Raw genomic sequence first — 22,709 nt, forward strand, 5'->3', positions numbered from 1 at the left:
TATTTGCAATTATTTTTGTTATTATCTTATAAGATGAATTGCAAAGAGAGATAGGGCGAACCCTATTGAAAGTTGAGGGGTTTTCTTCCTTTGGGAGTAGAGCAAGATAGGAGGATTTTGTGTTGCCTCCTATTTTTTTTTTAAGACATTCTTCACCATTCTTAAGAAACCCTTTCTGATGGTATACCAATGAGATCTGTAGAATGCTATTGTGAAACCATCTGGCCCTGGGGCTTTGTCCGGATGCAGGCTCCATATGGCCGCCACTACCTCTTCTTCTGTGGGATCCTTGCACATTGCAACATTTTGGTCTTTTTTAATTTTTGTTTTTGTGTGCTTTAAGAAATCTTCACTCTCAGCCATTTCTTCGTTGGCTGAGAGTAAGTTTTTAAAGTGCTGATAGGCTGCTTTTTTTAGTTCCTCCGCACCTTTGACCTCTTGGCTTTCGACTTGAATTTTTTCTATTTGGTTTCTTGCTCTTCTTATCTTCATTGTGTTGTGGAAAAATGATGTGTTTTTGTCCCCTGCCTTGAGCCACAAACTTCTAGATTTCAATCTTGCCTCTTCTTCTTCTTTCCTGTTTTCCCTATATATTTCCCAAAAGATTTCCTTCTCTCTTAGATAATCTTGCTTGCCTTCTTCTCTATTTTCTTTTTCAATTTGCATGCTGTCCATTTTCTGTTGTAAATCTTTTTTCTTTTCTTTTCTTTTTTTATTTCATTTGCTCTTGCCCATTCCTTTAATTTGGTTCTTGTAGTTTTTAATTTTGTTTCCCAAATATACTGTGGTGATCCTGTTACTCTTGGCTCCCATGCTTCCTTGACTAGTTCGTTGATTTCTGTGTTGTTGTCCCAAATTGAGTTGTATCTAAATGGGAGCAGTCCCTAGTTTTCCATTTTTCCCATGACTATTGTCACCGGTTTATGGTCAGATGTTGTGGTGTGTAAAATTTTTGATTTTATGGAGCTATGCACTGCTGCTATGTTTTCTTGTATCATAATTCTATCCAACCTTTCTTTTATGTTGCTTTTGCCCACTCTTTTATTGCTCCAAGTGTATTTCTCGTTGCTTGGCGGGATGTCTATTAAATTGTGTTGTTCCATTATTTCTTCTAGAATATCCCTGGATGGGTCTGTGTGGTATGTTCCTCCAAACTTTTCTTCTATACTTCTTACCAAATTTAAATCTCCTCCTAGTATTATTTTCCCATCTTGCATTTCTTTTAGTGCTTCTTTTATGGTGGCCCAGCATTGCTCTTTTTCCTTGTAGTGATTTGGGGCGTATATATTTATAACACTGTACCTCTCTTTTGTATTGATTTGCATTAGATCCGTTTGGATCCAGTGCTGGTCTTTTTTGTATTTTATTAATTCCCAGGTTCCTTTTTTCCATATTGTGCAAATACCTCCAGACGCTCCTGTTGCTTGTATTGCTTCCCCTTCATAATTTCTGAATTTTTTTTTTATATTTTCAGTTTCTTGGCTGTTTGTTTTTGTCTCCTGAATCATAAGGATGTCTGGGTTTTCTTTTGCCAGAATGTCTCTTATGGCATTTTCTTTGACGGATGATCCCATTCCTCTGCAATTCCAGGAGACCACTATCATTATTTACTTGTTGGGTGGTGCATGGCTCCTTTCCCTCTTTGCTGGCTTTTTTCGTTGTTTCATGTACTCCTTCCTAAGAAGGTTTCCATAGGTTGTTGCGTTCCTAATGCCATTTCCTTTGCTGTTGCTTCATCCCTGAGTTCTTTGTTTGTCTTTCTTCCTGCTTTTTTTTTATATTCTACATTTGGGGGTGCTTCCTTTGACTGTTTTCTAGTTAGGATTCTATCTACTGGGGGGGGGGGTATGAGAGTTTGATACCAGAGGGGATGAATGGGGGTTGGGGGTATGTTGTGGGGATCTGGATCTGGATCCAGATCTTGGTCCACGGGGTGGGGGAGTTGAAGGATCCAGAGGCTCAAAAGGATTAAGGCTAGCAAGAGGATTATTGTCTTCTTTTGGTGATGGGGGATGGAGATCAGAGGATGTGGAGGGCTGTGAGGAAGATATATTTGGTTGTTTGTGGATTGTCTTCTTTCTTTTAACTGGTTCCCATTTGTTTTCTGGATCTTCACTCTTTTCATTTTCGTTTTCCCTTTTTTTTGTACATTTATTTTCAAAATGACTGTATTCGTGACATACCTTGCATTTGAAGGGGATTTGTTCATAATCCAGTTGTTGTATGTGCGTCCACTGGTCCACTTTGATTTTGATAGCTTCTAGTAGCCCTTTCCCAAGATCCACTTCTACATAGATTCTGGCGCATGCATGCATATTTTCCTTTGGCTCGCATCTGTCTATATATTTCCCAACTGCATTTCCTATGGCTTTGACTGAATCATCCCCCCAACAGTGAAGGGGAAGGTGTGGCAATCTAACCCAGACAGGGATGGCATTGGGTACATCCATTTCTGGGTCGAAATCCTACATCCATCTGTTTAGATACAAACCCCTTGTATCCATAAAATAAGGTCCATTCCTAAAAATCAGATCTTGATCCTCCTTGGTTTCAAAGTGAAAGGTGTAGTAACCTCTTCCACAAAACCTGATTGAGATTTTTCCATCTATTGACGCAGTCCAGTTCCTTTCTACCCATTTTTGCACAGTTTTGGGCGATGGCCATAACCTAGTAAACTGCCCCACTAATCCACGCTCTGCCAAAGAAAGTGCTGCTCTACGGGGAAGGGCAGGAGGGAGTGAGATTTCAGGAATGTCTTCCAATCTTTTAACAAACTTAGTGACTGATGGTCTGTTCTTTGTCGGGCCCATTGCAGAAATGAGAGAGGCGAAAGCTTTTGTTGTTCCTTCATTTTCATGTTGTTGATTTGAGAGAGGCTCTCCATCCTTTGATGCGTCCATGGTGCTCAGTCCCCAGTAGCAAGAGGCCGCTGAGGGGCAGCTGCAAGCAGCGGCATGCTTCTTGCTATGTTCGCTGGCTAGGGCTGCGTAGCTCCTTCAGCAAGCAGTGCGATTCCAATGATATTCGTCTCCCAAACCTGTTATCACGTTATTGATTTTATTATTAATATATATTTATTTTAATTATAGTCCTAGTAAATGTAGAGATCACATTTCTTGAGGTGTAAGTTTATTTTAGACTACAAAATTTGAAAAAGGATTTACATTTTTGGAGAATTGATCTCTTTTTGATTGATAAATTTGTAATTAAGATGGATATATACTTGTTTTATATATGTGTGTGTCAATGCATAAATATATTCAATGTCTGAAAATCCCCACTTTGTGAGATTAAACTTGCAATTCCAACAAATCTTTGTTGGATTTGAGACGAATTTGACAAAAATACATATTTGAAAATGGCTAAAACATAGAATAGTAAGACTAATTTAAACGTTTTAAACATAAGATTTTATTTTTTTTATTTTCAATTGCTTTATATAATATGTACATTGTTGACATGAAAACATTTTATTTAATATGAGTATTGAAATATTATATTTATGGGCCACATAATCCATATTAAAATATGTTTTTGCTCATAAATATATTTTTAAAAACATTCAATAGTATTTAACATTTAATATTTAATGTATTATCCGCATTAAATTTTATTATAATTATTAATATTTTTAAATGTCACATACATATTTTATATTAATAATGGAATGAATTACATATCTTCCTTCTATTTTTTTACTAGGAAGTAATTGAATTTTTTTATTCTTAATTACTTTTTTTTTACATTGAAATATTTTTATTATGGTCAACATTAATTAATTAATTAATTTATTTATTTTACTTACAGTGAAATAAACTAGCATAGATCCATATTTAACAAGCTTGGAGAGGGATCAAATCTCTCAGGTTGCAAAAAAAAAATTGAGTGAAAAACTTGATGAAATGTTTGCACCTCAAGAGATTTGATTCCTCTCTACTCTTGATCCGGAGTTAAAGATGAATCTATGCTAGTTTTGGACAATAAAATAATAAAGCGTTTTAACTATAATAAATATTTTGTTAATACATGGGATTCTCTCGCTCTCTTTATGAAAAATCTATCATAAATTAGTTTTCAAGCCAACAATGGGGACAAAATCCTGTTATCTATCAATGCAATCTAACTCATTATTATTCAAAGAAAACAACACCTGCTATCTATCAATGCAAGCTAACTCATTGTTATTCAAGGAAAACCACCCCACCTAGAATTACCCATTGGTGGTCCTTAAAGGGACATGTTTTCAGGATATCCTCTGGAGTTGGATTTTTAACTTATTTCCTTATATCTAAAGAAGAAGAGCTCTTAGTCAAGCAAAAACAGTTTTAGGGCATACTCCAAGCCCCACACACACATGTATATATATGTGTGTGTGTGTTTTATTGATATTTTTAAAATGTGACACACACACACAAAATTAATATGTTTAAAATGTAATACACATTTTGAAAGATTTTATTATTAAGTTTTTAAAAACGTTATATATCAATTTCATATCAAATATAAAATGAATTACAAATTTTCTTGGTACCTTCAATTAGAAAATATTTATTAATGAGAATACAAACTCTCTCACTCTTTTTCTTTATATATATATATATATATATATATATATATATTTTACAAGGTCGTCTACTCATATATTATAAAAACTGCAGTAAGCAGGAGATGATACATAAGATGCTAGAAGAGGGAATAAAGAAGAAGTCCAAAAAAGGGGCGCAGCCCTTGACTTCTGAGAGTTTAGCTTGAGAAGAAGGTGCTGAAAAAGATATCTACTATACTGTCTAACAAAAAGGCCATCTATAAGGCAGACTTTACTTTCCATGAGATTAACACCAGAATTGGTTCACTGTGTCCTCCATTTGATCTTCTTTCTGCTGCTCCTTTTGACTGTCCTTTGTAGAAGCCTCTGCCTGCATGCTCTCCGTGAAGTTTTTAGCGGGAGAGGTCTGTCATGATGAGGGTGATGGAGATTTTTTACCTGGGAAGCTGAGATCAGATCCATCTGCGGATTTAGGAGGCAGACTTCAAGGGTGTGGAAGGGACGGTTACCTGAAAAGTCGAAGGGAAAGTCACGAGGAGAATGGGGGAGAGATGTTCTGAGATCAAGGAGGGAGGGAGACGCCGGCGGAATGAGAGAAAAAGGAGAATCGAGGGAAGGAGAACCCGAGGTGTGATTGATGTACTGACAAATTCTGCGGGAGCTTGTCTTATGTTCTGTCTGACAACTGGGATTCTTATGGGATTGCTCTTGCATAGTTTCTGCCATTCTCACTGACTTGTCCTTGTTGCCGATTGACCGCTTTGCTTGCTAAAGAATCTGCCTCTACATTGTTCTCTCTTAACACGTGCATAAAGGTGACTTCCCCCAAATGTCTGAGATTGTCTGTTATCCGCGCCTTGATGTTATTTATACTTGCTTTATTGAAATCTTTGCCTGCGTTCATGGCTGCTATAATGATTGCCGAGTCCCCAAGGATTATGGCATTCCGGAGACCTAACCTGTGAAGAATCGAGGAACCCAGTAACAAGCTATAAGCTTCGGCGACGTTATTGCTGGCGATCCCGAGCCCCCATTCGTAGCTGCAAATGAGGTTCCCCTTCTGATCTTTGATTATACCTCCAGCACCGGCTCTCCCGGGGTTGCTCTTTGATGCTCCATCAAAAAGAAGAAGGGGACGATTCTGAGCGAGGATCCATTTGTTTATTTCTTCTTTGTCTCCCCTGAGTTTCCAATTGTGTTTCTTCTGCGGAGCTTTCGGCTGAGGGGAGGGACTTTGAGAGTGGCTAATGTTAAAACTGTTATACCAATCTCTCTCATCTTTTGTCCAACTTTGTTGATCTGGGAGTGCTATATAGTTAGTACTGATAGCTTCTGAGATCCCTGCAATTGTCTTGGCGATGATCCTGTCTATTTTAGGCTGTCCATTTTTGAAGACATAATTATTCCTAGCTAACCAGATGTTCCAACACAGCGTAGCTGGAATGCATTTCCAAATTCTTATGAGATTATTCTTGCCTTTCCTGCTCAAAGGGTATTCTTTGTTCCAATTTCTCTGTAGGTTGTTCACCTGATCAAAGCTTCTTGTAACTTCCAGAGGGCTAACTAACTGTTTCCAACAGCTTTGTGCGAAGGGGCAACTAAGGAAGGAGTGATGAATGGACTCTTCTTCAGCTCGACAAAAACAACAGATCGAGGGGCCTTGTATTCCTTTCTTTCTCAAGTTCTCTGCTGTTAGAATTTTCCCTTTTAAGAGGGCCCAGTTGAAGTGTTTCACCTTTGGGATGCATTCAGTCTTCCAGGCTGCCTTGTGAAGATTCCAATTTACTGTGGGAGTCATGTTTTGCAGAGATTTATAGCCTTCTTTCACTGTGAAGCTTCCGCCACAGGTATCCCATATGTATCTATCATCCATCTCCTTGTTAATTGGAGCAGAGCCAGAGAGAGAGAGTCTCAAGTTGTGCCAAAGATCTCTGAGCTCCGGAGGGAGATTTAAGTCCTTCCAATCGAGCCACCTGTTTTGGGACCAAGAGGATATGTCAAACAGAGTAGATATGTTTCGCTCCTCCATCCAAGCTTGAAGAGGTCTTAATTCTTGAAGCGAATTTCTTGGATTGGATCCCATAATTCTGTCAAGCCAAATTTTAACATTCTTTCCGCTGCCTGGGACTTTAGAGGCATTTCCTCTGAAGTGGGGTAAGACTTTTTTAATCAATCTCCACATTGGAGTACAAGGCCTGTCCATAATTGGTTCATGGAGAATGTTGGAGTTCGGACCGCTGAGGTATTTTCTTTTTATTGTCTCCACCCACCACGAGCCATTTCCTGAAAGAATCTTCCAAATCAGCTTGAGCCCCAGGGCCTGATTGGAAAGACTAGGGATTTTTATGGATAAGCCACCTTTTTCATACGGTAGAGTGACTTGGTCCCAATTAACAAGACTGAATTTCTTTGTGTCCTGTTTTCCCCCTTGCCAGAGAAAACTTCTCATAATGAGTTCCATATGCTTATGAGTGCTAGCGGGGGCCATGATTACCGCATACTGATAAATAGGGAGGCCTGAAAGGACAACCTTTATGAGAATGGTTCTGCCAGCAAGGTTCAGCCAGGAGGCACCCCAGCTCTGGAGGAGGCCTCTCATCTTCTCGATATGTTTTGTCCATACTTCTGCTTTAATGTGATCTTTTGCCAAAGGTAGACCCAAATAAGAGAAGGAGCTCCAGCTTCTTTGCAGAGGAATGTCTAGAATCTGAGAAATTCTTTGTTGAATCTGAAGGGGAACATTCCAAGTGTAAATTTTGCATTTTCTATTGTTTAATTTGCCCCCAGAAGCAATGAGGAAGGCATCCAGAACTCTTTTGAACCTCCTGGCCATCAGACTAGATGCTCCCCCAATTAGCAGAGTGTCATCCGCGAAGAGCGAGTGATTGATCTCCTTAATTCCTCTTTCAATGCGTATGCCCGTGATTTCTTTTTTGCTGCGAAGGTTTTCTAGATGAGCACTCAGTGTCTCGGCCATGAGAATGTAGAGGAAGGGGGAGAGGGGACAGCCCTGCCTTAGTCCCCTCGAACTTCTAAAATAATTGCTGGGGCGACCATTGATCAGAGGGGCGGTCCAGGGGTTAGAGATACACCCATTGATGATGCTGACAAAATTGGAGGAGAAGCCAAATTTTTTAAGAACTGCTCTTAAGAATGTGTGGTCCACCCGGTCGAATGCGTTTGCCATATCCAATTTGATGATCATTCCCCGCTCTCCTCTATTGAGGCTGCTGTGAATGGCTTCCTGAACTAGAATGACGTTGTCGATGATCTGCCTACTTGGGACAAAGCCGCCCTGGTTCTCAGAGATTAGAAGGGGAAGGAATTTCTTTAATCTGTTGGCGAGAATTTTTGTAATAATCTTGTATGAGACATTGCAAAGCGATATGGGGCGAAATCTGTCGAAGGTTTTTGGATTTGCTTCCTTAGGGATCAAAGCTATGTGTGATGACTTTGTGTTTTCCCCCACCTTGTGATTTCTAAAGACGTTCTTTATCATTCTCACAAAGTCCTTCTTTATAGTTTCCCAATGTTGCCTGTAGAAAGCAACCGTGAAGCCATCCGGCCCCGGGGCCTTGTCTTGTTGCATGGTGAAGGTGGCTTCTCTGATTTCTTCTTCTGTAGGGTCTTGCTCAAGCTCATTGTTGTGGTTTTCTTTTATTTTGCTCTCTATTATACTAAGGAAAGCCTCGCTGTTATGTTGTTGGCGATCTGCTGTAAGAAGATCCTTAAAATGATTAAAGGCTGCGCTTTTTATTTCTTCTTGTTCCTTCAGCTCACTCCCTGCAACTTCAATTTTGTCTATTTGGTTGCTGGCTCTTCTGATCTTGATATTATTGTGGAAAAAAGAAGTGTTTTTATCCCCAGCCTTCAGCCATAGGCAGCGGGATCTTATTCTTTGTTCCTCTTCCTCCACACGATTTTGCCGGTAAAGCTCCTTGTACAAAGTTTTTTCCCTCTCGAGGTCCTCAGCTGTATATTGAGCTTGCTCTTTTTCTTTGTGCCAGCGTTCCATCTCTGCTAGCAGTTCAGATTTCTTTTTCCTGTCAAGTTTTGCCTGCTCCCTCGCCCACTGTTTTATTACTGTCCGAAGCTGTTTCAGCTTTGTTTCCCAAACGAAATAAGGCGACCCTATGACTTCTTTAGCCCACTGCTTTTGTATTAGGGTGCGGAAATCTTCATGGAGGTCCCAGTTTTTGTTATATTTGAAAGGGAGGGGGCCAAGATTTGGACCTTTATCCAATGTGAGGACCACCGGTTTGTGGTCCGAAGCTGAGCCGTGGATTATTTTACTCTTGATTGACTGAAAGTTGCCTGCTATACCTTCCTGAATTAGGAACCTGTCCAGCCTCTCCTTGATGTTGTGTGTGCCTGATCTTTTGTTGGACCAAGTGTATTTTCCATTTGACAGAGGGGTGTCTATCAAGTTGAAGAGCTGAATAATAGATTCTAACTTGTCTCTTGAGGGATCTGCATGGTAACTGCCACCATACTTTTCTTCCACTTGCCTTATCAGATTCATGTCTCCCCCGAGAATTAGCCTGCTGCTTTGGAGAACGGAGATGTCCTCTTCTATGGTGTTCCAACAACTAGCTTTGTCCCTGTAATGATTGGGTGCATATATATTGAATATGTGATAAATTTCCTGCGAGCTTTTGTGCTTTAGGTCTGTTCTGATCCACCAAGAGCATTGGTGTGAGTTGGTGATTTCCCACTTGTTTTTGTTCCATAATGTTCCTATTCCTCCTGATGCCCCGTCTGAACCCTTGGAGAGACCTGAGAAATTTTTAAATCGTTGAGTTTGGTGAAGAAAGTCCTGCTCGGTTATTTTGGTCTCCTGGATTAGAAGAATGTCTGGCTGTTCCTGATTTAGTAGATCCTTGATTGCTTTCAGCTTTAGGGAGGAGCCCATTCCCCTACAATTCCAAGAGACCAAATTCATTATTTACCGGCTGTGGGGTGGGGTCCGGATTTCTCCTTTGTTTTTTCGCCACTTCCTTTTAACTTGCCTAGATATGAGTCCATGGGTTGCTGTGTTCCAGTTGCCATCTCCTTTGCTGCTGTTTCATCCCTGAGTTCTTTATTCGTTTTCCTGCCTACTTTTCTCGGGGGATCAGAAGGTTGATTGGCTTCTTTGGCTTTGTTTCTTGTGAGGATTCTTTCGATGGTGGGGGGGGGAGAGGGAGGGGGATTTGAACAGGGGGAAGCTGGGCGAGGGGATTGAGGGGGGGAGAGAGGGGTTTCAGCCGCTAAAGATTCGAAGGGATTAGAGGATGAAGGGAAGGTTGAGGTAGGAGGAGGGGGGGAGGGGGGGGGAGGCTTGAGGCCGGAGGGGCTGTGGAACTGGGGCCCTGATTAGAGGAGGACTTTTTCCTTTTAACTTGTTCCCATGTTCCCTCTGTGGTTTCCTCGTTATTTTCTATTTCTTTTGCTTTTAACTTGCTACATCTATTTGCAAAATGACCATACTCATGACATACCTTGCATTTGAAGGGGAGCTGTTCATAGTCCAGCTGCTGGATGTGCGTCCACTGGTCCACCTTAATCTTAATGGCTTCAGGCAGTCCTTTCCCTAGGTCGACTTCCACACAGATCCTTGCGCATGCGTGCATGTTCTCTCTTGGTTCTGATCTGTCAATGTATTTTCCAACTGCATTGCCGATGGCTTTTACCGATTCGTCCCCCCAACAGTGAAGCGGTAAGTGAGGGAGGCGCACCCAAACAGGAACTGCATTAGGTATATCCATTTCCGGATCGAAGTCCGGGGTCCATCTGTTCAGATAGAGGCCTCTTGTGTCCATGAAGTAGGGGCCATTGCGGAAGATGAGATTCTTGTCTTCTTTTGACTCAAACAGAAAGGTGTAATACCCGCGGCCACAAAATCTGATGGCGATCTTCCCTTGAATCATTGTGCTCCAGTTGCGTTCCACCCATTTTTGAACCGTTCTTGGGGATGGCCAGAGCCCAGTAAACTGACCTACGAGTCCTCTTTCTGATAGAGCTATTGCCGATTTCCTTGGTAGAGAAGGAGGGAGATTCACCTCGGGTATTTCATCCAGCTTTTTAATGAACTTTGTTTGAGAGGGGCGCGGTCTAGCATCTGATGGTTCGGACAAAAGGGAGGCGAAAATTTCTTCTTGGTTCTCTGAAGCAGGAGGGGGGGAAGCGGATCCTGCCATTGCAGGCCCGCTGAAAGCGTGAGGGATCAGACCGACGGGCAGCAGGCCCCGTGAGGGTCCGCGCTGTAAGACACAGAGGAGGTCGGGGCGCGAGGGCCCGACCAGGCAGAGCCTGGGGGCGAGGGCAGAGGCGCACAGGGAGTTCAGGCGGGAGCAGGGCCTTCAGCGGGCATCCAATCAAAAGGTAGTGGGCTTGGCCACAGTTCGGTTACCTTTTCGCACGACGAGCACCAACCTTGGTCGGGATCGAACACAAGACCGGTCCGTCATAACGAGGTCGACCTTACCACTACGCCGCCTCCACGACCTTATATATATATATATATATATATATATATATATATATATTACTCAACATACATATTCAAATATTTTGTTTATAATCTATAATAAAAAAATTGTTATTCATATTTTTAAAATGTTATATATTAACTTTATATTAAAAATTAAATAAAGTTTACATATCCTCACTATGGAAAGTGAAAATATAAGAAAATTTATATTTTGAGTTATTTGATTTTACTTGAAGGTTTTATTGCAGTCTTTGCACAAAAAAATGCCATGTGATAACTAGTTGACATATTTTATGCAATAATTTATTGATATGATTGCAGTACTCATGCATGACTTTTAGATATTTAAGATGAGTTATTTTCCACCGTAATTTAAGTAATTTTTTGCATAAAAAAATGAATATGAATAAGATGTAAATAAATATATTTACCAAGAGTTACTTTCACCATTATTTATGTTTTCCATAGCATTTATGTAGGAATAAAAGTGTAAATGTGTAGGCTTACAAGTGGTTACCACTCATCAAAATTTATACAAATCCATGTGTGTGAACAAGAAGTTAATTTATTCAGTTCACATCTCAATCTATTAGTTCCTCCCAAAGCAAGACTATAGGATTCCATTTACCTATTAATCACTATTAATTTTAGCTAACATTGACCAATGTAGGTTATAATTTTTTATGCAATTTTTCCGTACCTTGCAACACTTGTTTACCATGATGCAAAAAACCAAAACATAGCATATATATTAAATATTCAAATTATATGTTTTATAGTGACTAATAATTTTTTTTTAAACAAAAAATCATAATATACATATCACATTAAAATAAATTTAAATAATAATGATTCATATTTTTTTTGTAACTATGATAATTAAGAATATATAAAAACTTAATAAATTTAATTAATAAGAATATATATATATATATAATCCATATTATATTAAAATTTAAACTATAAAGATTATAAAGTATATTAAAAAAGAATGTTAAGTTTAGATATGTAATTATATTTATTATTATGATTTTAGTAAAATTAAAAAATAAAAATTCTTGTCACTAAAGCATCTAGTTAATGGGAGGTCAAAGAGTCAATTCTCTTAGACACACTTGGAGTTAGGCTATATTAATAAGCGAATAGGATGTGATCCCTATCTCTAAAAGTACAAAAATCTGAAATTTATAAAAATAAAAATATAAATAATATTAAAGTCATTTTATTTCTATAATTATCTCTAAAAATACAAATCTTTACCTAAATTTTTAAATTTTACACTTAAAAATAAATTTATATTTTAAAAAATTTAATCCTATACTTAATAAATCTAAATATATATATATATATATATATAATATTGTATGTATATATGTAGAGAAATTATATAATTTATGTATGTTTCAAAAACATTGTAAATGCGTTGAAAAGTAATATTTACAAACTCCAAAATTCCATTTACAATGTTTTTGAAACAAACAAATTATATAATTTCTCGGGAAAGATTCATTATTAAACGCGCTTCATTGCATTAATGCGTCCATTGGCTGCCATATGTCTTTATCATGGCAAATAAACCGTTGAAGGAGATAGCATTGATTGTTAACCGTTTTCATGGTCATCCAACCGTGTTACATTGTGTGTTTTGTCATTTACACGATCGTAGTGTAGGAGAATACAAGTAATATGTACGTAAGTCCGATCACTAATATTAGTTTTTTGAATTTTGGTGTTTGGAATCGATTTGCAAGTAATCTTACCCTATGTTTTGTTAATCATATGAATTGGTCTTGTCTTTTTCTCTTTTTCTTAATTTATTTAAAATTTGGTAGCCATGGGTTGGAATGGTAAGTTTTATGAATATACTTTATACAATTTAATTGTTTTTAAAAATTATTTTAAATAACAAATAGTTAAATTTTGATTTAAATTAAATTATTTATATATATACAAATTTATTTTAAATAACAACAAAATTTAAGATTTTATATAGATTATAAAATTTAAGGGAAAAAAATTAATGGTTTATTTAAGTGTTAAACTTAAAACAAAATCAAACTTAAAATGAAAGATTAATTTTTTTTTTTTTAAGATAGGCGGAGTTTATATTGAAATCAGGTTTGAAGAATTTCAAATTTTTAAAATTCAAAAATGATTTGGATAGCCAAGATTTTATAATCCTAGATTACTCTTTCTTTAAGTCAAGTTGAAAGTTTAATTAAAAATTTGAAAAATTAGAATTTAGATATTAGTTATTAAGATTAAGGTTGCATGACATTTTTGAAATTAAAATTTATATTTAATTTATTGATATAATTATGCTAATTAAAATATCTCTAATAAAAGAATAAATTATCTTTAAAATCATGTAACATTCCACTAAGGAGTTGTCTATAATGCGACTTTTTGAGATTCCGGTGACGGAATCTGGCGGAAGAAATTGATATGAAATCATGTTTTGTTGCAGTTAAAATGGTTTTTTAACTGCATATTCGGATTCAGCACCCTGAAAAACCCCTAGGACGCTTTCATTGTGCAGAAACTAGCTATCAAACTTGGATTCCAATAAATTACTGCCGGATTTTCACCGGAAAAAACCGCCGAAAAGACTTTCAAAAAGTCGCGTTAAAGACTACTCCTTCCACAAATCTGTAAAATAAAAATAAAAAATAAAACATAAAAAATTATTAGACTACCGTGCGGCTTCGAAGTGCGTGCCGCAGCCTTGTGATTACAATTGAAAACGATCGATAGCGATCTTTCCCTTTCTGGCCGCGCGTGACAACTGTACATCGTCTGGACGGCAAACGAGCAATTTCCCAACTATTTCCTGTGGCACACAATCCATGGGGTCCATCGCCGCGTGGTTTCTCGGCAAGCCCGCCTTCGATTCTCCATTATATAAGAAACCCTCCCCATTTCACAATAATTCAAGCGTTAACCCTCTGCCTGCGTTCAATACACCATTGGTGTTCCAAATTGGGGCTTCGGCATTCACAATAATGGTGGAATTCGAGGATTTCCTGCCCATTATGGCGGAGAAATTGGGAGAGCGCGATTTCATGGCGGAGCTCTGCAACGGCTTCCGTCTTTTGGCAGATCCCCAACTGGGCTTGATAACTTCGGAGAGCCTGAAGAGGAATTCAGGTCTGTTAGGGTTGGATTCCCTGACGGATTCAGAGCTGCGGGCGATGATGAGCGAAGGGGATTTAGACGGCGACGGGGCTCTGAATGAACATGAATTCTGCGTTCTAATGATCAGACTCAGCCCTTCCTTCATGGCTGAAGCAGAGCAATGGCTTAATAATGCTCTGGTAACTGATTTCGGAGAAATCATAACCCAAAAGTAGTTCATGTATTTTTAGTTCTGACCGGTAAAAAGAAATTCAGGTATTCATTGAGGTGTCTGTAACAGATCTGGTTTAGCAACATGGCTTCCAGTTTATATGGATAAATGTATCAAATTTGCTTTATGAATTATGGAAAGAATGTTATATGATGATATGTGTTTTAATAGAAGTTGTTTTTAGTGCGACTTTTTGGAGATTCCGGTGACGAATTCGGCGGAAAAAATTGAAGTTAATCTTGATTTGTATTATTTAAAATGGTTTTTTAACTGCATATTTGGATTCAGCACCCTGAAAAACTCCTAGGAGGCTTTGATTGTGCAGAAATTAGCTATCAAACTTGCGATTTCAATAAATTGCTGCCGGATTTTGACCAGAAAAAACCCACTAGAAAAGCTTCCAAAAAATCTCTTTAAAGACAACTCCGTTCTAATATAGCTATTAGCGTTATTTTGTTCAATGATATTTAGTTTTAACATACTTTTTTGGAAACATGTGATGGTCACTCTGCGGTGACAGTGTGCAGCATACACATAAGCTTTGTCATAATCGATGGTAAAAATATACATAAGCTTTGTCATAATGGATTGATAAAAAAAACATAGGTCCATGCATAAGCTCACAGTCTTAAATACCTTTATTGAATATATTTCCAAAATGGTTTGCAAACCATCCAAAAGTGTCTTGTAATAGAGAATATATACTCCTATTATTTATATATAATACAGAATATATACACATATAAATAATAGGAGTATATATGTGAATATATACATAAAGGAGCAGTATATATTTTTTCAAAGACTAGGAAAAGAATAGAAAATTTTGGATGCATTTTGATGAAATTTTTGGAAGTTATTTTTGTGTTCAGAGAGATTTTAGATGGTGTTGAATCTATTTTAATCATAAAAAATATTCAAACATTTTCATGATTAGATGTTTTGAAAAAAAAAGATTTTAGATGGTGTTGAATCTATTTTAATCATAAAAAATATTCAGACATTTTCATGATTAGATGTTTTGAAAAAAAAAATTGGGTACCCAATACTTTTTGAGGGTGGATGGGGAAAGAGTTGGATAGAAAGAAAAAGTACTACATTGAGGAATTCAACCCTTCTGTGTGAAATAGGATGGTGGAAAAGGCCTAAAGAAGATTGGGAAGAACCAGTATGTGTGAAACAGGACGGTGGAAAAGGCCTAAAGAAGCGTGGGAAGAACCGGTATGTATATTTTGCACGTCTGGGACAGTGGAATTAGAAAAACATTTCATTTTGGAATGTGATGCATTTAAAGACATCAGATAAAGTTATGGGAATATATTAGCATCAGAGTCTTGACATTGTCTTTTTAACTAAAAGATTGTTGAAAGATTGGGCTAACACATCATCAATTTAAATAAAAAATGATTGAATTATAAAAAACCAAAACTCAGAGAACTAATAATTCCTTAAACTATTTTTAGTCTCGTAAATATTAAAATATCATTTTATTTCATTTCAATTAATTTCCACCAGTGTTGAAAATATCGGTATCGGCAAAATATCGGCGAGGGTCCAGAAAATATCTTATCGGCAATATCGGCTAAAATATCGGCAAATATCGGCAAGCATAAAAAATAATTTTTTCAGATTTTTAAATATAGCCGATATTTTGCCGATATTTTCAAAATATCGCGATATTTTGCCGATATTTTCCGATATTTGCCGATATTTTGAAAATATCGCGATATTTTCTCGGCGATATATCGTTTTGCCGAAAATATCGCGATATTTTCGAATATCACCGATATTATCAACAGTGATTTCCACGATTAAAAACAATTTAAACATTCGATATCTCTGTAAATTCTTGCGTTGCCTTGGCAAAATCCTCTATTAATTCTGTGGCTTCCTCCACTGAAAGCCCAAATCTTTCTTGGAATATTCATCATGATCCCTCTGGTTTATGTTAACGCCTTTCCTAACTTTTTTCAACAAGATTTTTTTATTTCTTTTGATAAAGTTTTCAACCTAAGTGGCCTTCTTAACTCTTTTAATTTTAATTCTTTTAGATTTTTTAATCACTTGAATGATAGAAAAGCCATTTTCTCTCCTTATAATAATAATATTATCAACTCCGCTTATAATACTATGATCCCCTCCAACAATTTTGATGCCTTTTTATAATACTATGACCCCCTCCATCAATTTTAAGGCCTCTCAAGATTTAGTTTCTATGGAGTTTTTTAATAATAATGATGATCATTTTTATTGATCAAATTATTTTTAAATTTAATAGTCAAATTAATTCTATTTTTAATGTTTTTATTAATTATCATATTAATTCTTAAATTAATGATATCTATTTTTATTAATCTTTTTAATTTGGTCTAAATCTATAATCATATTTATTTTCCTCTTATTAAGGCTCAAATTAATAATAATAATGATTATTTAGATTATTTTTTTTGATTTGTCATAAGCCTAATTCTTTTCTTATCTCTGCATCCTTCTCCTTTCCGCTTTAGGCCCTTTTCTGTAATGAACCTCTCCTCCTTTAATCTTGATCTCTCCTCCCTTCATCTCTTGGAAAAAGGGTTCAATTTTTCCATAGCTCCTCATCATATCCCTATAGAAGAAATTATGTGTTCTATTGAGCTTACGTGTCATAACCTTCCGTCTCATATGGTTGAAGAAATTCATCAAGAATGTGGCAGAGTTCTAATGAAGGTAAAACCTCCCAAGCCCAATTTATCCAAAAATGAATTTCAAGCCATTAAGCATCTTAATGATAATCCTGACATCCTTATCCTTAAGGCTGATAAAGATAATGTGACTATCATCATGGACGCTTCTAACTATGAACCTAAGTTACGTGATCTTCTATCTTCTAGTTCTTATAAAATCCTTCCCAAAAACCCCATCAATTCCATCACCCATCTCGTCACTAAAGCTATTAAATCTCCTTCTTTATATCCCTCCATTCAACAATGCCTTATTCCCCATACTCCCCAAACTCCCAAAATCTATGGGATCCCAAAGATCCACAACAAGGGGTCCCCCTTTAGATCCATTATTAGTGCCATCAGAGCTCCTACCCATGGTCTTAACCAGTTCCTAGCCTCTAAGCTTCAACAATTCATTGGATCCTCCCCCTTTTTCATTAAAGATTCCTATGATTTTATTCTTAAAACCAAAGACATGCGCCTTGATGATAATGACCTCTTAGTTAGCTTTGATGTTGTTTCTCTCTTCACTAAAATCCCAGTTCCTCAGGCCCTTGATATTATTTCCAAACTTGTTGATCTTGAAACTCTCAACCTTGTTAAGCTTTGCCTCTCATCTACATTATTTTCTTTCAAAGGCACCATTTATCAGCAAACCGAAGGTACAACAATGGGGTCTTCCCTTTCTCTTGTTGTTGCTAACATCTTTATGGAATTCTTTGAAGCCAAAGGTCTCGACTCTTGGCATAAAAAACTGAAGTGTTGGTTCTAGTTTGTCGATGACACTTTTGTTATTTGGCAACATGGGAGGGTCGTACTTGATGACTTTCACTCTCATCTTAACAACATTTCCCATCATATTCAATTTATCATGGAGATTGAATCTAAAAGAACAATTCCCTTCCTTGATGTCCTGGTCTCTCGACAACCTGATGGTTCTCTATCCCATCAATTCTATAGAAAGAAGACCCACATTGATCGATATCTTCATGCCCTTTCTCACCATCACCCTTCCCATAAATCTAGTGTTCTCAAATCTCTCATTTCTTGTGCCCTTAAAATATCTGTTCCTCAGTTCCTTCTCTCAAAAAAGGCCCATCTTTTCCAAGATTTTAGAGCCAATGGCTACACCCCTTCTCAAATTTGTAAAACCTTTCAGGTTGTCTCCAATCCCAAATCTCGGTCTGCTCCCCCTCTCCTCCCCTAGGTTAGGTCTCTCTTCCTTATATTAAAGGGACCACTGACCTCATTTCTAAAATCTTATCAAAAAAGAATATTAAAACCACCTTTAAACCTCATAGAACTCTAAGGCAGATGTTTAGGTCAACCAAAGATAAGTCTTACCCCATGTCATGTTCTGGTGTTTACCAAATTCCCTGCTCATGCGGGAAATCTTATATTGGTCAAACTGGTCATCCCTTCAAAGCTCGCTTGAAGGAAATTATGGCTAATACTAACCATCTTTGTTTATCTAAGTCAACCATTTCTGAACATTCCTTCAATTCCAAACATCTTGTTTTCTTTGATCAATCCAAAATCCTAGCTCGTGTTCCTTTTCACAACACTCACATTATCATGGAAGCTCTTGAAATATAGAAGCACCCTGATAATTTCAATAGGGAAGATGGATTCAAATTAAGCCAATCCTGGAAGCCTATTATCCATCATCTTTCTCGATCCCGGTTTGTTTATCTGAATTGTTTATTCTCCCTGGATATTTATTTCATTTGTTCAATTTTATATAAATTATTTTATTGATTTTATTAATTTATTTTATTACTTAATGATTATTTGTCATTTAAAATCTTTCTTGCCCCCTTAGGACAACACCTAATTTCTAATGTTAATAGTGGTGTCCCGCTGATGACTTTACTTGGACAACTAATGAATTTCGCATTGGAATCTGGTGACCTTTTTCAAACAAAATTTCTCATTGGAATTCATGATTTTCTTTTTTGAAAAAATCTGTGGGAGTGTTTGAATAGTTTTTTGAAGAAATCCCACTTATTAAAGGTATAAATAGGATGTCTTTACAAATGTGACAGAATGCATGGTAGTTCAGAGGAATGATAAAAGCTGGAAGTTCAAGAACTATACACAGGTTCTGTTAAGCCAAGTTGTGTATACACGCGAGTTTAGCAAAGCAAAGTGGCATATGGTTTTTGCACCATTGTATTCTAAATACCAAGGGTCCTTACCATGGTATTGGCCCATAGTAATGAGCACATCAACAGATATTGATCCGTCAAAGATTACCACTGACACTAGTATAGTTTTGACCCGTGGTATTGGATAAGGGCTAAACTATATAAAGATGTGAAGATCAAAGTGTTATGTGGGTAAGTGATGGAAATCTTATGAAGAATTAGATCAAAATCAAATATGCATGTTATGAGTTTTTGATGCTTTGCTTGATCTAAACTAAGTATGCACTTGAGAGTTTGATGATGGATGAGATCAAATAGATCTGAAATAATTATGCACCAAAGAATACAATGATGGATCAAGATCATGAGACCTGAAATTACTTTTCATTGTATGATCTGCTCATGGATTGACGAAGTCCAAGTACTGACACATGTTTTTATCTCTAAATATTATGATCAGAGTCTTTCTGAAGTTCTGAAGAGTTGCACAATTTTAGGTCAAAATTTGTAGATCTATACGTTGGTTGGTCTTGGGAAAAGCATGTATAAGCGCCGGTTCGCTTCTTCAAATTCGTGTATATAAAGTAAAGGGTTTATGTTCATAAATGACTGATCAACCTGATCAATGTTGTTGCTTCTCTGATGTCTGTCAATGATGTCCTCATGATTGATCTCGGTTGAGTGATAATGTCTGAAGTAGAACTGATTGAATGATGAAGTTGAATTTGGTTATTGCTTGATTGAAGAATGTTAAGATTACTTTTTTATTGTGATTGAAGACCAGAGACAGTTTTGTGATTGGTTCAGAGTGTTGCAGTAGATCTGAGTATGATTTAGTGTTATTTTTCAGAATTGCAGTGGTCAAGTTTTCAGTTTTCAGTATATTAAGATCTGTACGCAGGTTTCTCTACAAAAAAACGTGTATGCACGTGGGTTTCCTTAAGTGAAGTAGCATATACATTTTGAAAGATGGATGATTAGGATTTGCAGTAACAGATTATGGTTTCTGTGATATACAGTATGATGTTTGATACAGTGATCTAACCGTTCCAGTTGATTGGTTGAGTTTTGATTAATTGATTGGGTTTTGGTGATTGATTGATTCAGTTGTGTCAGAGATTGATGATTGTGTTACAGTGATGAGTTACAGATTGATTATTGATATTGAGCTTTAGTGTTGATAATGGGTCTAGTTTGAAAATTTGATGAAATGTGGCCTACAAGTTATGATGTGTTGTAGCAGGGGGATCCAGTGTGAAAATTTATGAAACATGGTCCATGAATGTTGTTGAGGGTTGGAGTCTTCAGTGAGGAAGTCGAAGCTTCCTGTCAGTAGTAGATTGTAATCAGATCAGGGGGTTGGAGCTCCCTTTTAGTAGGAGTTGGAGAACGAGCGAAGGTTGTAGCCTTCTGCAGGTGGGTGCATGCATAATGGAATGAGTCTACACCAGTGCAAGATTGTAAAAGGTTTTTTCTTTATATTAAAAAGAAGATAGAGCTGATAGTAGCAGGTGGTTTTTTCCCGCATTGGGTTTCGACCTTAAGTTCTAGTGTTCATGTGTGTTGTTTATGTGTGATGGCTTATTTTGTTCTTACAACACATGGTATTGTTTATCTAATGTTTCATAAAATATCGATGCACTGGTTGGACAAATATATGATGATTTAACTGAAACATAAGTCTACTGGATGTACACTAGTACACAAGTGGGTTCCTTTCAGTAAGCTTCATATAGAAATTAGAATATGAAAAGAAAAAATTATTGATTTAAAAACACTGATTCATCCCCCCTCTCAGTATTTTTCCCAACAATTGGTATCGGATCAGGTTCTTTGACAGAAGCTTAATCACTTGAAGGAGATCTGTTGAGACAATGGGAAAGAAGCAAAAGAAGAAAACGCCTCAAAACAAGAAGACATCTCAAAGAGATAATGACATTGTTAGAGACGATTGGCTATTAGGTGGAAGCAAATATTCAGATTCAGAATCACCTCAGAATGAAGATGAACAAGCAAAAAATTTATCAAGTACTGATTTTTGGTCCTCTGGTGATACCTTTCTCTGTTCATGTAATATTGAAGATAATGAATGTGAGAATGAAACAACTGAATTTTGTTTTATGGATGAAAGTGAAAGAAATCTAATGTCCATAGAAGTAGAAGTTAAAAGGCTCACAGATAAAATTAGAGATCAACAAGATATATTTGATAAAAGGGAATGTACGTACAAAGAAGAAGTTAACAGGTTAAAAACTCAGTTGGAGGAAGGAAACAAAATTAGGAAGCAGTACAAGGAAAAGAAAGATCAATGCCAAAGGCTGCAGGATGAAGTTACATCATTGAGAAATCAAGTGAATGAAAAGGATACAACAACCAAGGAACTTAAAGAAAGAACCAATTACTGTGAAAGTCTTGAAGCTAAGGTCGTCTCTCTAAAAGAAGATCTTGAAAAATCAAATAGGAAGATTAATAACTACTTCAAGCATTTGAAGAACAAGAAAATGAGATTCTCAAATTAAAACAAGTGGAGGAAGGAAGAAAAGTTGAAGAAATCATGAAGAAGCAATATCTAGAAAAGGAAAAGCAATATCAGGTTGAGGTAAATATCCTAAAAGGTAAATTAGAAGAAAAGGATAAACTTTTACGATTTCAAGATAGTACTAAGATTTTGGATAATATTCTTAGTAGTCAAAGGTATCCTACCATCAAATCTGGTCTTGGTTTTCATGAAACTGTTAAAGGTGAATCTAGCTCACAAGCTGAGGCAAGGAATTCTAATGCAAAATCTGAAATGCTCAACAAGGAGATAAGAATTCAACCCCATCAACAACCAAGGAAAGAAAGTCTTCAAAGAAAATCATTTACTCCTAACTATAGAAGTGTTAATCGATATCTTCCTCTGATCAATAATGTTGAATGTTCTATATGCCATAATTTTGGACATGTTGCAGCTAGTTACAGAAGTAGAATGTTTCAAGCTAATAACCATCTCACAGAAAGATCATCAGCTTCCAGGTACTTTAAGGGATATTGTTTTTCTTGCAATATGTTTGGTCACAAAGCCATTGATTGTTATAGAAGGAATATGAAACATATAAGATGTTATGCTTGTAACAAGTTTGGGCATGTATCAAAATAGTGTAGGAACAAGTCTATGGATCATCGTAGACAATATGGTAAGCAACCGAATAAGAACATTGATATCAAAAAATCTGAAAAAGATGGATCCACCAATAAGCAAGAAAAGAAAGATCATATAACGTGTGGTCTTGCTCTCTGCTCATTCGAAAATGAAGATGAAAGGTACATAGATAATGGATGTTTTCATCACATGACTAAAGACAAGAGTAAAATGGAGTCTCTCCTGAAGAACCATCATGGTAATGGTATTCTTAGAACTAATGTTTCAACAAAAGTTCTAGGAAAAGGTATAGTCAAGACAGACTCAGGGGGAGCTGAAAATGTGAAATCTCAGTATTTCACTTGCTATACA

General features: G+C 36.7%; 1 pseudogene; it reads left to right on the forward strand.

The window, feature by feature from the left end:
* Positions 1–13,919: 13,919 nt before the first annotated feature.
* Positions 13,920–14,382, forward strand: LOC149242358 (calcium-binding protein KIC pseudogene; annotated as a pseudogene).
* Positions 14,383–22,709: the final 8,327 nt, after the last annotated feature.

This window comes from Pinus tabuliformis, chromosome 8 (assembly GCF_031772625.1).
Source record: "Pinus tabuliformis cultivar Carrire ecotype Pingquan chromosome 8, CPIR1, whole genome shotgun sequence".
NCBI lineage: Eukaryota > Viridiplantae > Streptophyta > Pinopsida > Pinales > Pinaceae > Pinus > Pinus tabuliformis.